The sequence below is a fragment of the Rattus norvegicus genome, chromosome 7 (genome assembly GCF_021556685.1).
Source record: "Rattus norvegicus strain SHRSP/BbbUtx chromosome 7, alternate assembly SHRSP_T2T, whole genome shotgun sequence".
In the NCBI taxonomy this organism is placed as follows: Eukaryota; Metazoa; Chordata; class Mammalia; order Rodentia; family Muridae; genus Rattus; species Rattus norvegicus.
The window spans coordinates 25,821,450-25,836,335 of NC_141540.1; the positions used below are offsets into that span (position 1 = coordinate 25,821,450).

At 44.2% G+C, this 14,886-nt stretch overlaps 1 long non-coding RNA gene across 1 annotated transcript in view; it reads right to left on the reverse strand.

The window, feature by feature from the left end:
- Nucleotides 1-8,217: 8,217 nt before the first annotated feature.
- The window catches only part of LOC148004566 (uncharacterized), a 123,316-nt gene continuing 116,647 nt past the window's right edge, over nucleotides 8,218-14,886 (reverse strand). Inside the window, exons 2-3 of the long non-coding RNA XR_015625132.1 lie at nucleotides 14,240-14,422; nucleotides 8,218-8,865 (exon numbers count right to left, since the gene is read on the reverse strand). This is a non-coding gene — a long non-coding RNA (uncharacterized LOC148004566). The remainder of the gene's footprint in view (nucleotides 8,866-14,239; nucleotides 14,423-14,886) is intronic.

Here is a 14,886-nt window from a genome sequence, read left to right on the forward strand (position 1 = left end):
AAAAGCTATAACAACAAAAATGGCACTGTAAATCTTTAAATAGTTTTTCAGATCTATCTTAATTTTAACAGGGGAGGTGGTGTGTGTAGTGAATTCTGGAGCCCACAGAGACATAAAGGTCCTTTGTAGCTGGAGTCATAGGTGGATGTGAATCAGGGCTTTAAAGAGAATATAATATATAATATATGATGTATGATGTATGATACATGAATATATATATATATGTATATATATAATCTAGATTTTACAATCTCTTCAGAATATGGTGATGACCTTTTTCACCAAAATTTGAAGCAAAGGATGTATAATTGGTTATGGAGTCTAAATAGGATACAGAAGCATATTTGTTTGTTTTTCTGTTTTTTGAGACATCGTTTCTCTATAACAGCCATGGCTGTCCTGAAACTTGATTTGTAGACCAAGCTGGCCTCAAGCTCACAGGGATCCTCCTGCCTCTGCCTCCTGAGTGCTAGGATTAAACGTGTTCTCCACCCTGCCTGTCCCTAGAAGGAATGTTTTTAATTAAATGTAAGTAGTTACTTTGACTATATGTTTATGATGAGAAGGATTGGACCAGGAGCTTCATGCATGCTGAACATATATTGTGCCACTAACTGGTAGCCCCAGCTCCCTAAAATTTCTTAGACATTCTATCCAGTGGTAAAATAAATAATGTAAATGTCCAAATTCTCATTCAAAGGCAATGCATTAAACTTGATGCATCCTAGAAATGGAAGTTCAGGGAATGAGATGCCATTCTGCAGTTATTAGGGAGAAAAAAATTAACACCGGCAGCAGCTACTCTAGTAGAGTGCTTGTGTTTATGTTGGGAGCAGTAGGATCCAGTCCAATCTGCTTGAAAGCAATATAGTAACATCAACTAACAGTAACTGTGCTTATAAGAATGTAAATAACATCTATGCTGATCCTGAAATATGGCATTTTAACAAGGTAATTATTTAAACTAGAGATCCCTCGAGAAGAGCTGCTCTGGGAGGACACTTTTACTTTGACATCGTTTATCTACCTAAATCCAGATTTCCAAAGAACACAGTTATTTTTGCTTCCTTCCCTAGGTTTCATTAACTAACCCCATATAGTCGGGAATCAAGACTAAAGAATGTAATCACAACGGGACAGTTTTTTCACAAGCCATGGACTATCTCCTAGGCCCATTCGATTCCCAAACACACTCCGTCACTAACTGCTGTCTAGGCCTGGGGTTCATTTATTCCTCTAATATTCCTTTCGACTCCTCAGATTGGTCATCTTCCCCATCTCCCTCCCACGAAGAAGACAGTATAATTATGTAGACCTCATTGAGTAATGGCACTTCTGTGGTTCTTCCTCAAGCATGTTAATAGATGTGTTTATCTTTCTCTCCTATTAATCTCTCATTGTTGCTTCATTCCAGCAAGTCAGTGGAAAAGGTAGGGGCCACTTTCCCTTTGCCCTGCATCTGCATAATCATTCAGTTGAGCTGGAGAGAGGAAAGCACCGATCCAGGCCATTTAATTGATTTTTTTTTTTTTTGCAACAGGCTGGATGAAGTTAGAGATAAGGAAACGATAAAAATGCTAAGAATGTCCTGTCTGCTGATTAAAGATGAGGAACTATTGCTGTCTCCGTGGATTTGGAATGACTTCCAAGAGATACTGTTCAGTAAAAAGGGCAAAAGGGAAGAGCATTTTGCATGAACCAGTGCTCTGCTGGAGAATCAGAGCTAGAGACTTCTGGAAGGACTTTGGGGCTGGGGGTTGGGGGGGCTTGGGGAAGGGGCTGGAACAGGTAATCTGAAGAGTGCAGAGGCCAGGCCATAGGTCAGATGGGGCAGCGGATCCTTCCACTGGTATATTTTCTTCTTCCCAAATGTCTTAGTTCTGCTGTTAAGGACTTGCCTGTTTCTGGTTGGTTGGTTGGTTGGTTGGTGGGTAGGTGGGTGGGTGGATGGGTGGGCATATGTGGACCCAGGGCACTCTGCATACCAGGCAAGTATTCTGATCCCCAGGGCCTCTGAATATCTTTCAGCTCAGTGAAAAAGAGCCACGGAGACGACCGAGAATATTCCCCTTTACTCAAAGTCAACTGATTGTGACTTTAATCACATAAACAACAAACACCGTCACAGCAACACCAAATCAAACAGTTGATGGAATAAACCCTAATAGCGGTCAGAGGAATAATGCTTCTCTTGTTTCCTTTGCACTTGATCTTAGCCTAGAGGCAAACAAATGACTGTTTCATTTTTTATAAAAACGAATAATGAGAAACTCTGCGTCATACCTTCCACCCTACCTTCCCCTTATCTGTGGTAGGACTTTGTGCAGCTTAGGTCAACCTGTGTGGCCTCCTGACAGCAGAGTTCAAGGCCTTAGTTCCTCCCTCAGTTTGACAGCTAGAGGCGTGGTTTGTACTGTAGCAACTTCAGCAGGCAACTAAGTTTTCTTTCCTAACTAAGCAGATAACCTCCGTCTTCCCATTAAAGGGAGCACCAAGTACTAATTCTAAACAATTGTTCCCGGAACAGTGTTCATAATCCTGGAAAATGTGTCTAAAATGAATCTACTTGGATTGATGTGCTGACCCAGTTAGGAAGATTGGGCTTCAGAGAGCGGCAGTTAGCATTTCTTCCCCAGGCACAATGAGCTTGTGTCAGTTCTTGTCTGGGTCTGTTTCCTTGTCAAGGTTACTTGGGATCCTCTCAGACAGCTGGAAACTCAGTGAGCAGCCTGTGATTCTCTTTTGTCTGCGACCTTGGTGCTAGGTCCTGAGGAACATTTTGGAGGCCTGTGTTTCTGCCTTTGTGTGACAGAGTAGCTGAGGGCTGGGTGTTCCTCGGAGGTCCCTTTCAGACATCAGTGCAGAGTACAGTTAAGTGTAAACTAATTTAAAACTTGCTTTTCTTCAAGAGTGGGGGCTGGGAGTAGAAGATGACTCAGCAGTTAAGAACTCCAGCTGCTGCTCTCCCAGAGGACAGAGGAGCCAGATTTGGTCCCCAGCACCTGCAGCCAAGTTCACAACTGTCTGTAACTCCAGTTCCAGGGCATCCGACACTGTCATCTGACCTCTGAAGCCTCCGGGCACACACGTGGTGCAACAGACCTACATGTGGACAAGACACTCATATGAAAGAACCTAGCTCAAGTCTCAGGATGGCTGGCCCCAGGAAACACAAGAGACCAGCTTGATGTAAAAGCAAGAGGCAGTTTATTATAATGAAGCTCCGGCTGACACGTGTCTCTTGCAGGAGACAGAGGAGTCGACCCTGAAACTCAAAAATCAGGGGTTTATATAGGGAAAGCTAGGGGGTTTGGCCCGGTTACACACAATTGGCTGTTTCAAACAGTGGCGGCTAATTTCCAGCGCGGCTGTAAGTGATTGGCTCATTCAAACATAGCAGTGAGATTACAACACAGCAAAAGAGTATGTGCTGACTGGGGCGTTCGGGATTTTAGAAGCCAGGTGTTTATCAGGGCTTGAAGGACATATGGTTAAAGTGTGACTCTGAGGGAGTCACATCTGGGGGAGATGCCCTCCTGCCAGATGGTTTATGGGTCAGTCCTGATAACTCGGGCTGGTTTCTGCATTCCTTTTCTTTATCTTTATGGTCTGTTAGTCCTGGCAGCAGGGCGGGCCGCGTCATGCTTGGACTTGCCTGGGCCTGCGTTTCACAGGTTTCTTAGCCCTGAGTCTGTGAATTTTGAAACTTACTCTTTACTTTAAATCTATATCCTTTCATTCCCCTCTTCTTCTTTTGACTCTTATTCTAATCATAGAATGTAAACACCAGTGTCCCCCAGTTCTGTCTCAAATTGGACTATAGGTTGGTATTGTCTCTGTATTACCATGAGCTTTACTGTGTCTATCCGGTTCTGAATAAACGCCATGCCCTTGTTAATTATGCAGGGGCCAAAAATTAGAGCTAGGCAGACAAGGAGCACAGGTCCAGCCAGGGCTGAGAACAATGTGGTCATCCATGGCGACTGAGAATACCAGGACTCGAACCACCCTTTCTTAGAGTCTCATTCTCGTCTTCAGTGTCCCAACCTTTCTCTCAATTTTTGCATAGAGTCTCTGACCACCCTGGTATGGTCTGCGTAGAAACAACACTCTTCTTTTAGGGCGGCGCATAAGCCTCCCTCTTTTAAGAACAATAGGTCAAGGCCCCTTCTATTCTGTAGAACTACTTCTGATAAAGAAGTTAAGGATTTTTCTAAGGCATCTATAGACTTTTCTAGCAGCCTCAGGTCTTCATTAACAGCATCTTTGAGCGATTGAATTCCCTGTCTTCCCTCAACTAACGCTGCTATACCCGCCCCCATAAACAATGCTAGGGTAAGGGTTATTGGTTCTCTTTTAAATCTGGTGTTGGTGTATTCTTCTTCGAGGCTATCACCGGGGTGGTAATGTACACGAGGTATAAGCTGGATCATAACACAAAAATCATAAGAATTGAAAACACTAGTTGATACACATGGGGTGAGTCCTGTGTTGCATGCCCACCATCCGACGGGGTTTGGTACAAACTAGTGACTGGAGTCTATCTTAGCAATGGGATGGATTTGGCCACACAGGTGTTTGTGAGTGGGTGGTGGGGTCACTATACAGAGGCCGGGACTATCCCTGGAGACCTCAGTCAAGGTCAATTTTTTTCCTGTTCCCCAAGAGGAAGAAGCATGACTTGTGGTCGTATTGTAGCTTCCATTGAAAGCTATCCCTTCGTAGTAAGGGGGCCCTGAGGATAGGCACAACCAGCAGTCAGTGGTGGCATCCGGGTCAGTCTCATTAAGGGCGGAATAAGCTCCTTGAATTAAATTAAACATTCTTTGGCCGGTTGTAGGAGCCTTGAATGGGAGCTCCTGAGGAGGAGTTTGGGATATACTTATAGTCCTTACAGCCGGTGGGGCTTTTTTTGGGACCGGCGGCTTGATTCTGATGGGGAGGCCCTGCTCAGGAAGGACCTTGTTGGGTCCTAAAGGTACTGGAAGGGTGCTCTCTACAGTCAGTTTAATTGTGAATATTAACCCAGGATCTTTTCCAGGAGCATCTACTCGCAGACCCCAAACATTTCCTCTGTGCCAGCTCCGGCACTCCTATTTCCCTTTATCAGTAAACTTTATAAGTATAGGATTACAATATTTATCTTTACAAGGTCCTTCTGGACCGTTGGTAGAAGGCACAGCACACCCTTTAAGATATCTGCCAATCTCTCTTTCGCCCTGGGTTTCTTCATCATGACTACTGTTTCTCTTTGCAGTGATTAAATCCCACTTTGAGGAGGGATTCCAGTAAGCTTGCCCTGTTGTCTCACACAACCCCAAGCGGTGCAATAGAAGTCAGGCCTTCCCCCACACTGGTCCCGAAGCTTTCTGTGTTGTCCTTGTCCGGGACAGACGTAGATCCCTGCTGATCTGAGACTGGCTAGATAAAACCGTCCTGAGCACCCGTATATATCTGAGGCCGCTAATGGGGATTGGACACATTGTTTTTCAGGGGGTGCATTAAGAAGGTCAAGATGGTCTGGGATATCCCAGGCAGGCGAGCCTGCTGCTAACTTACAAAGGTCAGGGGTGAGGTCTGGCCACCATGTCCATGGGGGCCGAACAGCGGTGGTTGACCACACGATGTCTCCCTCTCCATTTTGTACTTCCCACGTTTGTTGGACAGGGGTGTGTGGGTTGTTGTTACTTATCTCTAGGGCTGCGCCAGCGGCGTAAACGCAGCTTAAGAGGATTAGTAGTCTTTTCCAGCGTCCATCCATCTGGATCAGGTTCAGGGGTTGCTCTCTTAACGTGAGACGCATGGACCCAAGTGGGAATTCCTTCAACTTTGACCACGGTGGGCATCGTCAGCAATACCAGATATGGTCCTTTCCACCTCAGCTCTAAGTTTCCTGCCCAATGTCTCCTCATCAGGACGGCCGTCTCCCACTTCAACCTGGTGCGGCACTTGTGTGTCACCAGCAATATAGGTTTCTCTTAATTGTGTCCATATCTCTTTTCTTACTGTTTCTAAGGCCTTGAGCCGAATCGAGAGGTTGAAAGAGGGAGAGAAAAATACATCTGGGCTAGTTTTATCTTTTATAGACATATAAATGGATGGAGGGGCTCCAAACATCAATTCAAAGGGGGTCAAACCAAAAGGGCCCAGGGAGTTTCGAACCCTGAATAAAGCATAAGGGAGAAGGGCTGTCCAATCGTTTCCACTGGTCTCTAAGGCTAATTTTGTTAAGGTCTCTTTTAATGTTCTATTCATTCTCTCTACCTGTCCTGAACTCTGGGGCCTGTATGCACAGTGTAATTTCCAATTAATCCCCAGTTGTCTGGCCACTCCCTGACTTACCTGGGAGACAAAAGCAGGTCCGTTGTCTGACCCAATTACCTTAGGTACCCCAAAACAGAGCAGGATTACTTCTCGTATCTTCTTGGTTACCACGTTGGCAGTTTCATTTTTTGTAGGGAATGCTTCAACCCAGCCTGTAGAGGTGTCTATAAAGACTAGAAGATATTTATTTCCATACTGGGCAGGCTTTACCTCCATAAAATCGGTTTCCCAATAGGTTCCAGGTCTATCTCCTCTCAAACGCCTTCCTTCTAGGGGCCTGTTGGACCCAGCATTAGTAAATGCACAAGCGCGGAAGTTTTTGACTAGATTTTCGGCAGCCTTCTTTAATCCAGGAATAGAGTAAGGGGACCTATTAACCAATTCTATTAACTTTTTAGCCCCCAGATGGGTAAGGCAGTGTATATCAGCCAAATATTCCTGCCCCTTTTCTTCTTTGAGAGTTCTGTTGTCTGTCTCATTGGTCTCTGACTGGGATTTAGTTTTCATCATCAGAGTCATGGGTCCGTGAGCTGCTTTCTTTGCCTCCTGATCTGCCATTTGACTTCCTTTATCTATGGGTCCGGTCCCTTTTTGGTGTCCTGGGCAATGTATTATTGCCACTTTATGGGGCAAGTGAACAGCCTCTAGCAGGCTAAGGATCTCTTCTTTATTTTTAATATCTTTTCCAGCAGATGTTAAGAGTTCACGCTGTCGGTATATTGCCCCATGGATATGTGCTGTAGCAAAGGCATACCGGCTGTCTGTGTAAATATTGATAATCTTTCCTTTTGCCAGCTTTAGGGCCTGGATCAGTGCGATGAGCTCCACTCTTTGGGCCAATGGGCCCTCAGGCAGACTGCTGGCCCATATGACGGCCTTTCCATCTACCACCACTACCCCGGCCCTCCTCTTACCTTCTACCACGAAGCTGCTTCCGTCGGTATACCAAGTCATTGCCCCTGGCCATGGTTGGTCTATGAGGTCTGACCGAACTCCGGAGGCTTCAGAGGTCAGATGACAGTGTCGGATGCCCTGGAACTGGAGTTACAGACAGTTGTGAACTTGGCTGCAGGTGCTGGGGACCAAATCTGGCTCCTCTGTCCTCTGGGAGAGCAGCAGCTGGAGTTCTTAACTGCTGAGTCATCTTCTACTCCCAGCCCCCACTCTTGAAGAAAAGCAAGTTTTAAATTAGTTTACACCTAACTGTACTCTGCACTGATGTCTGAAAGGGACCTCCGAGGAACACCCAGCCCTCAGCTACTCTGTCACACAAAGGCAGAAACACAGGCCTCCAAAATGTTCCTCAGGACCTAGCACCAAGGTCGCAGACAAAAGAGAATCACAGGCTGCTCACTGAGTTTCCAGCTGTCTGAGAGGATCCCAAGTAACCTTGACAAGGAAACAGACCCAGACAAGAACTGACACAAGCTCATTGTGCCTGGGGAAGAAATGCTAACTGCCGCTCTCTGAAGCCCAATCTTCCTAACTGGGTCAGCACATCAATCCAAGTAGATTCATTTTAGACACATTTTCCAGGATTATGAACACTGTTCCGGGAACAATTGTTTAGAATTAGTACTTGGTGCTCCCTTTAATGGGAAGACGGAGGTTATCTGCTTAGTTAGGAAAGAAAACTTAGTTGCCTGCTGAAGTTGCTACAGTACAAACCATGCCTCTAGCTGTCAAACTGAGGGAGGAACTAAGGCCTGAACTCTGCTGTCAGGAGGCCACACAGGTTGACCTAAGCTGCACAAAGTCCTACCACAGATGAGGGGAAGGTAGGGTGGAAGGTATGACGCAGAGTTTCTCATTATTCGTTTTTATAAAAAATGAAACAGTCATTTGTTTGCCTCTAGGCTAAGATCAAGTGCAAAGGAAACAAGAGAAGCATTATTCCTCTGACCGCTATTAGGGTTTATTCCATCAACTGTTTGATTTGGTGTTGCTGTGACGGTGTTTGTTGTTTATGTGATTAAAGTCACAATCAGTTGACTTTGAGTAAAGGGGAATATTCTTGGTCGTCTCCGTGGCTCTTTTTCACTGAGCTGAAAGATATTCAGAGGCCCTGGGGATCAGAATACTTGCCTGGTATGCAGAGTGCCTTGGGTCCACATATGCCCACCCATCCACCCACCCACCTACCCACCAACCAACCAACCAACCAACCAACCAACCAGAAACAGGCAAGTCCTTAACAGCAGAACTAAGACATTTGGGAAGAAGAAAATATACCAGTGGAAGGATCCGCTGCCCCATCTGACCTATGGCCTGGCCTCTGCACTCTTCAGATTACCTGTTCCAGCCCCTTCCCCAAGCCCCCCCAACCCCCAGCCCCAAAGTCCTTCCAGAAGTCTCTAGCTCTGATTCTCCAGCAGAGCACTGGTTCATGCAAAATGCTCTTCCCTTTTGCCCTTTTTACTGAACAGTATCTCTTGGAAGTCATTCCAAATCCACGGAGACAGCAATAGTTCCTCATCTTTAATCAGCAGACAGGACATTCTTAGCATTTTTATCGTTTCCTTATCTCTAACTTCATCCAGCCTGTTGCAAAAAAAAAAAAAAAATCAATTAAATGGCCTGGATCGGTGCTTTCCTCTCTCCAGCTCAACTGAATGATTATGTAGATGCAGGGCAAAGGGAAAGTGGCCCCTACCTTTTCCACTGACTTGCTGGAATGAAGCAACAATGAGAGATTAATAGGAGAGAAAGATAAACACATCTATTAACATGCTTGAGGAAGAACCACAGAAGTGCCATTACTCAATGAGGTCTACATAATTATACTGTCTTCTTCGTGGGAGGGAGATGGGGAAGATGACCAATCTGAGGAGTCGAAAGGAATATTAGAGGAATAAATGAACCCCAGGCCTAGACAGCAGTTAGTGACGGAGTGTCTTTGGGAATCGAATGGGCCTAGGAGATAGTCCATGGCTTGTGAAAAAACTGTCCCGTTGTGATTACATTCTTTAGTCTTGATTCCCGACTATATGGGGTTAGTTAATGAAACCTAGGGAAGGAAGCAAAAATAACTGTGTTCTTTGGAAATCTGGATTTAGGTAGATAAACGGATGTCAAAGTAAAAGTGTCCTCCCAGAGCAGCTCTTCTCGAGGGATCTCTAGTTTAAATAATTACCTTGTTAAAATGCCATATTTCAGGATCAGCATAGATGTTATTTACATTCTTATAAGCACAGTTACTGTTAGTTGATGTTACTATATTGCTTTCAAGCAGATTGGACTGGATCCTACTGCTCCCAACATAAACACAAGCACTCTACTACAGTAGCTGCTGCTGGTGTTAATTTTTTTCTCCCTAATAACTGCAGAATGGCATCTCATTCCCTGAACTTCCATTTCTAGGATGCATCAAGTTTAATGCATTGCCTTTGAATGAGAATTTGGACATTTACATTATTTATTTTCTACTGGATAGAGTGTCTAAGAAATTTTAGGGAGCTGGGGCTACCAGTTAGTGGCACAATATATGTTCAGCATGCATGAAGCTCCTGGTCCAATCCTCATCATAAACATATAGTCAAAGTAACTACTTACATTTAATTAAAAACATTCCTTCTAGGGACAGGCAGGGTGGAGAACACGTTTAATCCTAGCACTCAGGAGGCAGAGGCAGGAGGATCCCTGTGAGCTTGAGGCCAGCTTGGTCTACAAATCAAGTTTCAGGACAGCCATGGCTGTTATAGAGAAACGATGTCTCAAAAAACAGAAAAACAAACAAATATGCTTCTGTATCCTATTTAGACTCCATAACCAATTATACATCCTTTGCTTCAAATTTTGGTGAAAAAGGTCATCACCATATTCTGAAGAGATTGTAAAATCTAGATTATATATATACATATATATATATATATTCATGTATCATACATCATACATCATATATTATATATTATATTCTCTTTAAAGCCCTGATTCACATCCACCTATGACTCCAGCTACAAAGGACCTTTATGTCTCTGTGGGCTCCAGAATTCACTACACACACCACCTCCCCTGTTAAAATTAAGATAGCTCTGAAAAACTATTTAAAGATTTACAGTGCCATTTTTGTTGTTATAGATTTTGGATACAATTTCTATGATCTGATGAGCTTTCTTCTTATTCAAAATAGAGAGTATTTAGGGGAAATGGCTTAGTGGGTAAAATGCTCACCACAGAAGTCTGAGGACTTGAGTTCTCCATATTCACATTAAACAACAACAACAACAACAACGAGTACAGCTGTGATCTCAGTATTGGAGGTACTGGGTAGAGGATCCCAAGATCCCAAGATTGGCCAGTTATTCTATGAGCTTTCTGCTCACTGAATGAAGGTGGGTAAATGCTCTTGTTGCCAAACCAGCATGTGATCCCTGTGACCCACATGGTAAAAGAAAAGAATCAACTCCCAAAAATTGTCCTCCAACTTCCACACCAGCATCATGGTGTGAAGATCCCTTCCCCAAATAAACAAATGTAATAATTGTTCTAAAAACGTAGAAAGTGATGAGGAAGGTACTTACTTTTGACCTTTGGCCTCTACAAGTGTGGGCATACACACACACACACACACATACACACACACACACACAGAGAGAGAGAGAGAGAGAGAGAGAGAGAGAGAGAGAGAGAGAGAGAGAGAGAGAGAGAGAGAGATTCTTTTGAAGATTGGGGCATGTGTATGTGTGTGTGTCGAGAGAAAAAGAAGGAGGAGGAGGAGGAAGAAGGGAAGGTGGAGGAGGATGACGAGGAAGAGAAAGAGGAAGAGGAAGAGGAAGAGAGAATGTGTTTATATGCAATATGGGCATGCAGGTGCCTGTAGAAACCAGAAAAGAAAATCTGATGCCCTGGTGCTGGAGTTACAAGACACAGTGAGCCACCCAATCTGGATGCTAGGAGCTGAACCCCAGGTTCTCTATAAGAGCAGCAAGTGCTTTTAACCACTGACTCATCTCTCCAGCTCCTAATATCTTTGAGTGTCGAGTAAAATTGAGGCATGGTCTAAGAAATCTTAAGTCTAAATTGTATTGCAAATGGAAACTTAATTCTAAACTATTTTTATACGGCCCTCAGCTTATTGTAATTCTCAGAAATCTTAAGACAGCACTCTTGCCCTCTTAGGAGTAGAACATGCCTTAAAATGCACATGTTTATAGTAAGCAGCTCAATAGTGTTTGGGATCTGTACACATCGGGAATCTGTCACTGCTGTCAAGGAAGTGAGCACACTTATCCCTAGTCAAAGTTTTCTTCTGAATTTGTTTAGTCCCTCCTCTGTCACCCTCACTGCCCAATCTCTGACCTGTTTCTTATCACTACTAATCTGTTTACATTTATTTATCTAATAGAATCCTGCTGTAAGGAACGTTGTGGAGTCACGCTGGCTTTAGTTACCATCATCATTTTGAGGTTAATCTTGGTATTGCATACATAAACGTTCATTTGCCTTCTCTGCTTAAAAAGCACTGTGTTGTATAGCTACATAACTCCCTTTTAAGTGTTCATCAACATCCCCATTTGGAGTTATTACAAATAAGACTTTCAAATGTTTATTTATTATTATTAAATATTTATTATTTCTTTTATGTGTATGGTTGTTTATGTCTGCCTGTATGTCCTGCACCATGTGTACCTGATGGCCTAAAAGACCATAAAAAGACTCCGGATGCCCTAGGACTAGAGTTACAGATGGTTGTGTCACATGGGTGCTAGGAACAGAAACTGGGTCATCTACAAAAGCAAACCGTGTTCTTAACCCACCTCTCCTTCTCTCAAACCCTTATGTATTGAGACGGGATCTCACGATGCCCAGGCTGGTCTCAGCTCCAAATGTAACCAAGGATGACCGTGACTCCTGATTCTCCTTCTACTTCCCAAGAATTGGGATTATAGGCATGTGTCACCCCACTGGGCTACAAAGTCAGACTTTTATAGACATTCATATACATGTCTTTATATGGACATGTACTTTTGTTTCTCTATTGTAAATGTATATATAGTAGCAGGCCTGGGGCACAGGGAAAGTGCTGGTTTAAGAAGTTGCTAAATGGGGGCTCAGAGAGGTGGCCCTGCCACTGAGAGTGCTTCTTGCTCTTCCCTGGGACCTGAGTTTGGTTCCCAAGCAGTCAAGTAGGGTGAATCCCTGTTGCTTCTAATGCCAGTATCAGGAAAATCTGGTCAGCTATGGCAGTTGTACTCACATGAGCATTCACAAACACAGACACAGACACAGACACACAGACACACAGACACATACACACACACACACACACACACACACACACACACACACACACACACACAGTCACACAGACAGGCTCCTAAAAATAAGTCTTTTAAAAAAAACTTTTAAAAGGTGTCAAGTGTTTCCTAATCTGTCAGGCCATCTCACGTTCCTCTGGTAGGGTACTCTAGCTTACCTGCCCCGAATCTTTCTCGGTATTTAACACGACCAGTCTTGTGGACATTTAACAGGAATCTCTGTGATATTTCCCAGAAAAATAACTGGGCTTATTTTTAATTATTGCCAACATAGACCTTCTCTCTGGAGAAACCTTGGTGCACATATATTTTCTGTGGTGCTCTGTCTGTCTCCTTTGCATTGCTTACTGCCAAGTCCTTGCATGGTTTGGGGACTTAGACTTGACAAGAATGGTGAAAAATGGAAGACAGACAGACCGGCACATAGACAGAAAGCTGGGATAATGTGGTCCAGACTCACAGCTGGAGAAACCTCAGCACCCTGGAAGCTCAGTGTGTTTAGTATAGAGTTGAAGAGAGGCGGGGTGACTGCATTCAGCTGAACAAGGACTGGGCTATTGTACACAGATCAAGGTAGCATGGTTTATGGGTCATGGCTGTATCAAGCAGACAGGTTTAGCTAGTCTTGGTAGGAGTACTCTCTGTAGGGGAGCAGTCTTCTGGCTATAAATATCCAGGGGCAGAACATTATGGTGGACGTTTTCTGAATATACTATTAATATCCATATACAGATATTAATGGAGGGATTTGCCATTTCCCTCTGAACCTCACCCAGGGCTGGAGAAGGTTTTGTCATTTTTCCATGGGTTTGGGGCTCTGGGTCCCTAAACATGGCTGGCACGAGTCAACACCACTCATTCACTCAGAACTGCACACCCTCATGGCTTCCTCCCCCACCACACACAGTTTGTGTGAAGCCCATCTTTCTGTGGCATTCTGGTTCTCTATATGACTCCTGTATATCAAATATCCTGAGTTTGAATTCCCATTTATGTCTCCTCTATCCAGGAAATTTCCCTATCCGCACCCCACCCCCGCCATGCACTGAAATCTCTCTAATTCTCTGTCTCTCTCTTTTTTAAATTTATATATTTTTATTATGTGTATTGGTTTTCTGCACGCATGTATGTCTGTGTGAGGATGTCAGATCTTGGAGTTACAGACAGTTGTAAGTTGCCATGTGGGTGTTGGGAACTGAACCCAGGTCCTCTAGAAGAGTAGTCAGTGCTCTTAACCACTGAGCCATCTCTCTAGCACCCCCTCTCTAATTCTAATTTTCGGTTGCTATAAACAAAAGTCTTGTGAGCATCCATGTATGAGTCTCTAAAAGTCTCAGACCTTCATTTCTCTGGTTAATGCTTAAGAGTACAAGGCTGAGATAACACGAAGTGATCATTGAATCATTCAAGAAGATGCCAGACTTTCTCCAGATCGATCTTGAAATTCATATAAAGTTGAGCTGCGTCGTAGAATTCTACACCACTATGTAGTTTAACTGTATGAACATCTCTCCTCTGTGGTTTGCTGATTTGAACGGGCTCAAGGCTCTTATCTTTATACTCTCATCCTCATACTCTGTGCAGATTCTTTTAGGAATTGTTTTTATGAAACAGTGTCTTATTATGTAGTCCACGCTGTCCTCCTGCCTCAGACTCACCAGAGCTGGAATTACAGGCATGAATCACATGTCCTCTCTCTCTTGGAAGGGGAGCATAGGAAGGGAGATTCCCTTGGAGATGGTACCTGGAACCCCATGGTGCTAGCTGAGGGCTCTCCATCACTGGCTGGATCCCACTTCTTTCAGATGGCTCCACTCCAGATCTTAGAAGTCTACAGAACCCTGTAATGAAGCAAGATTTGATACATACTTATCTCTGAGGGTATCTTCCTTGGCTTTAGCTCTCTCTCTCTCTCTCTCTCTCTCTCTCTCTCTCTCTCTTTCTCTCTCTCTCTCTCTCATCTCTTTCTTTCTGACAAAGTGCTGGAGCTACAAGCCTGTGTCACTGCACCTCATAAAGGCAAGACTGAGGATCAGGAGTCTGTGGCTTTGTGCATTCTAGGTGAAGGGCCTCTGGTCAGCTCAAGTATGGCTGTGAGCATGGCTCTGGCAGGCCTTGCCCATCTCCCCAATTCTCTGTGCTTTGCAAAATCCCCTTAAATTGCATTCCTAGAGCTGGCCACCAAGGCCTAGTTCCTTATTTGGCCACTTCCTCCTCCTGAGGCTGACTATCAAAGTCAAGCTATCAAAGTATTGAAGTCCAGCATTAAAAAGCCCGCCTTGGCTGCCCCATTAACACAGCCCAA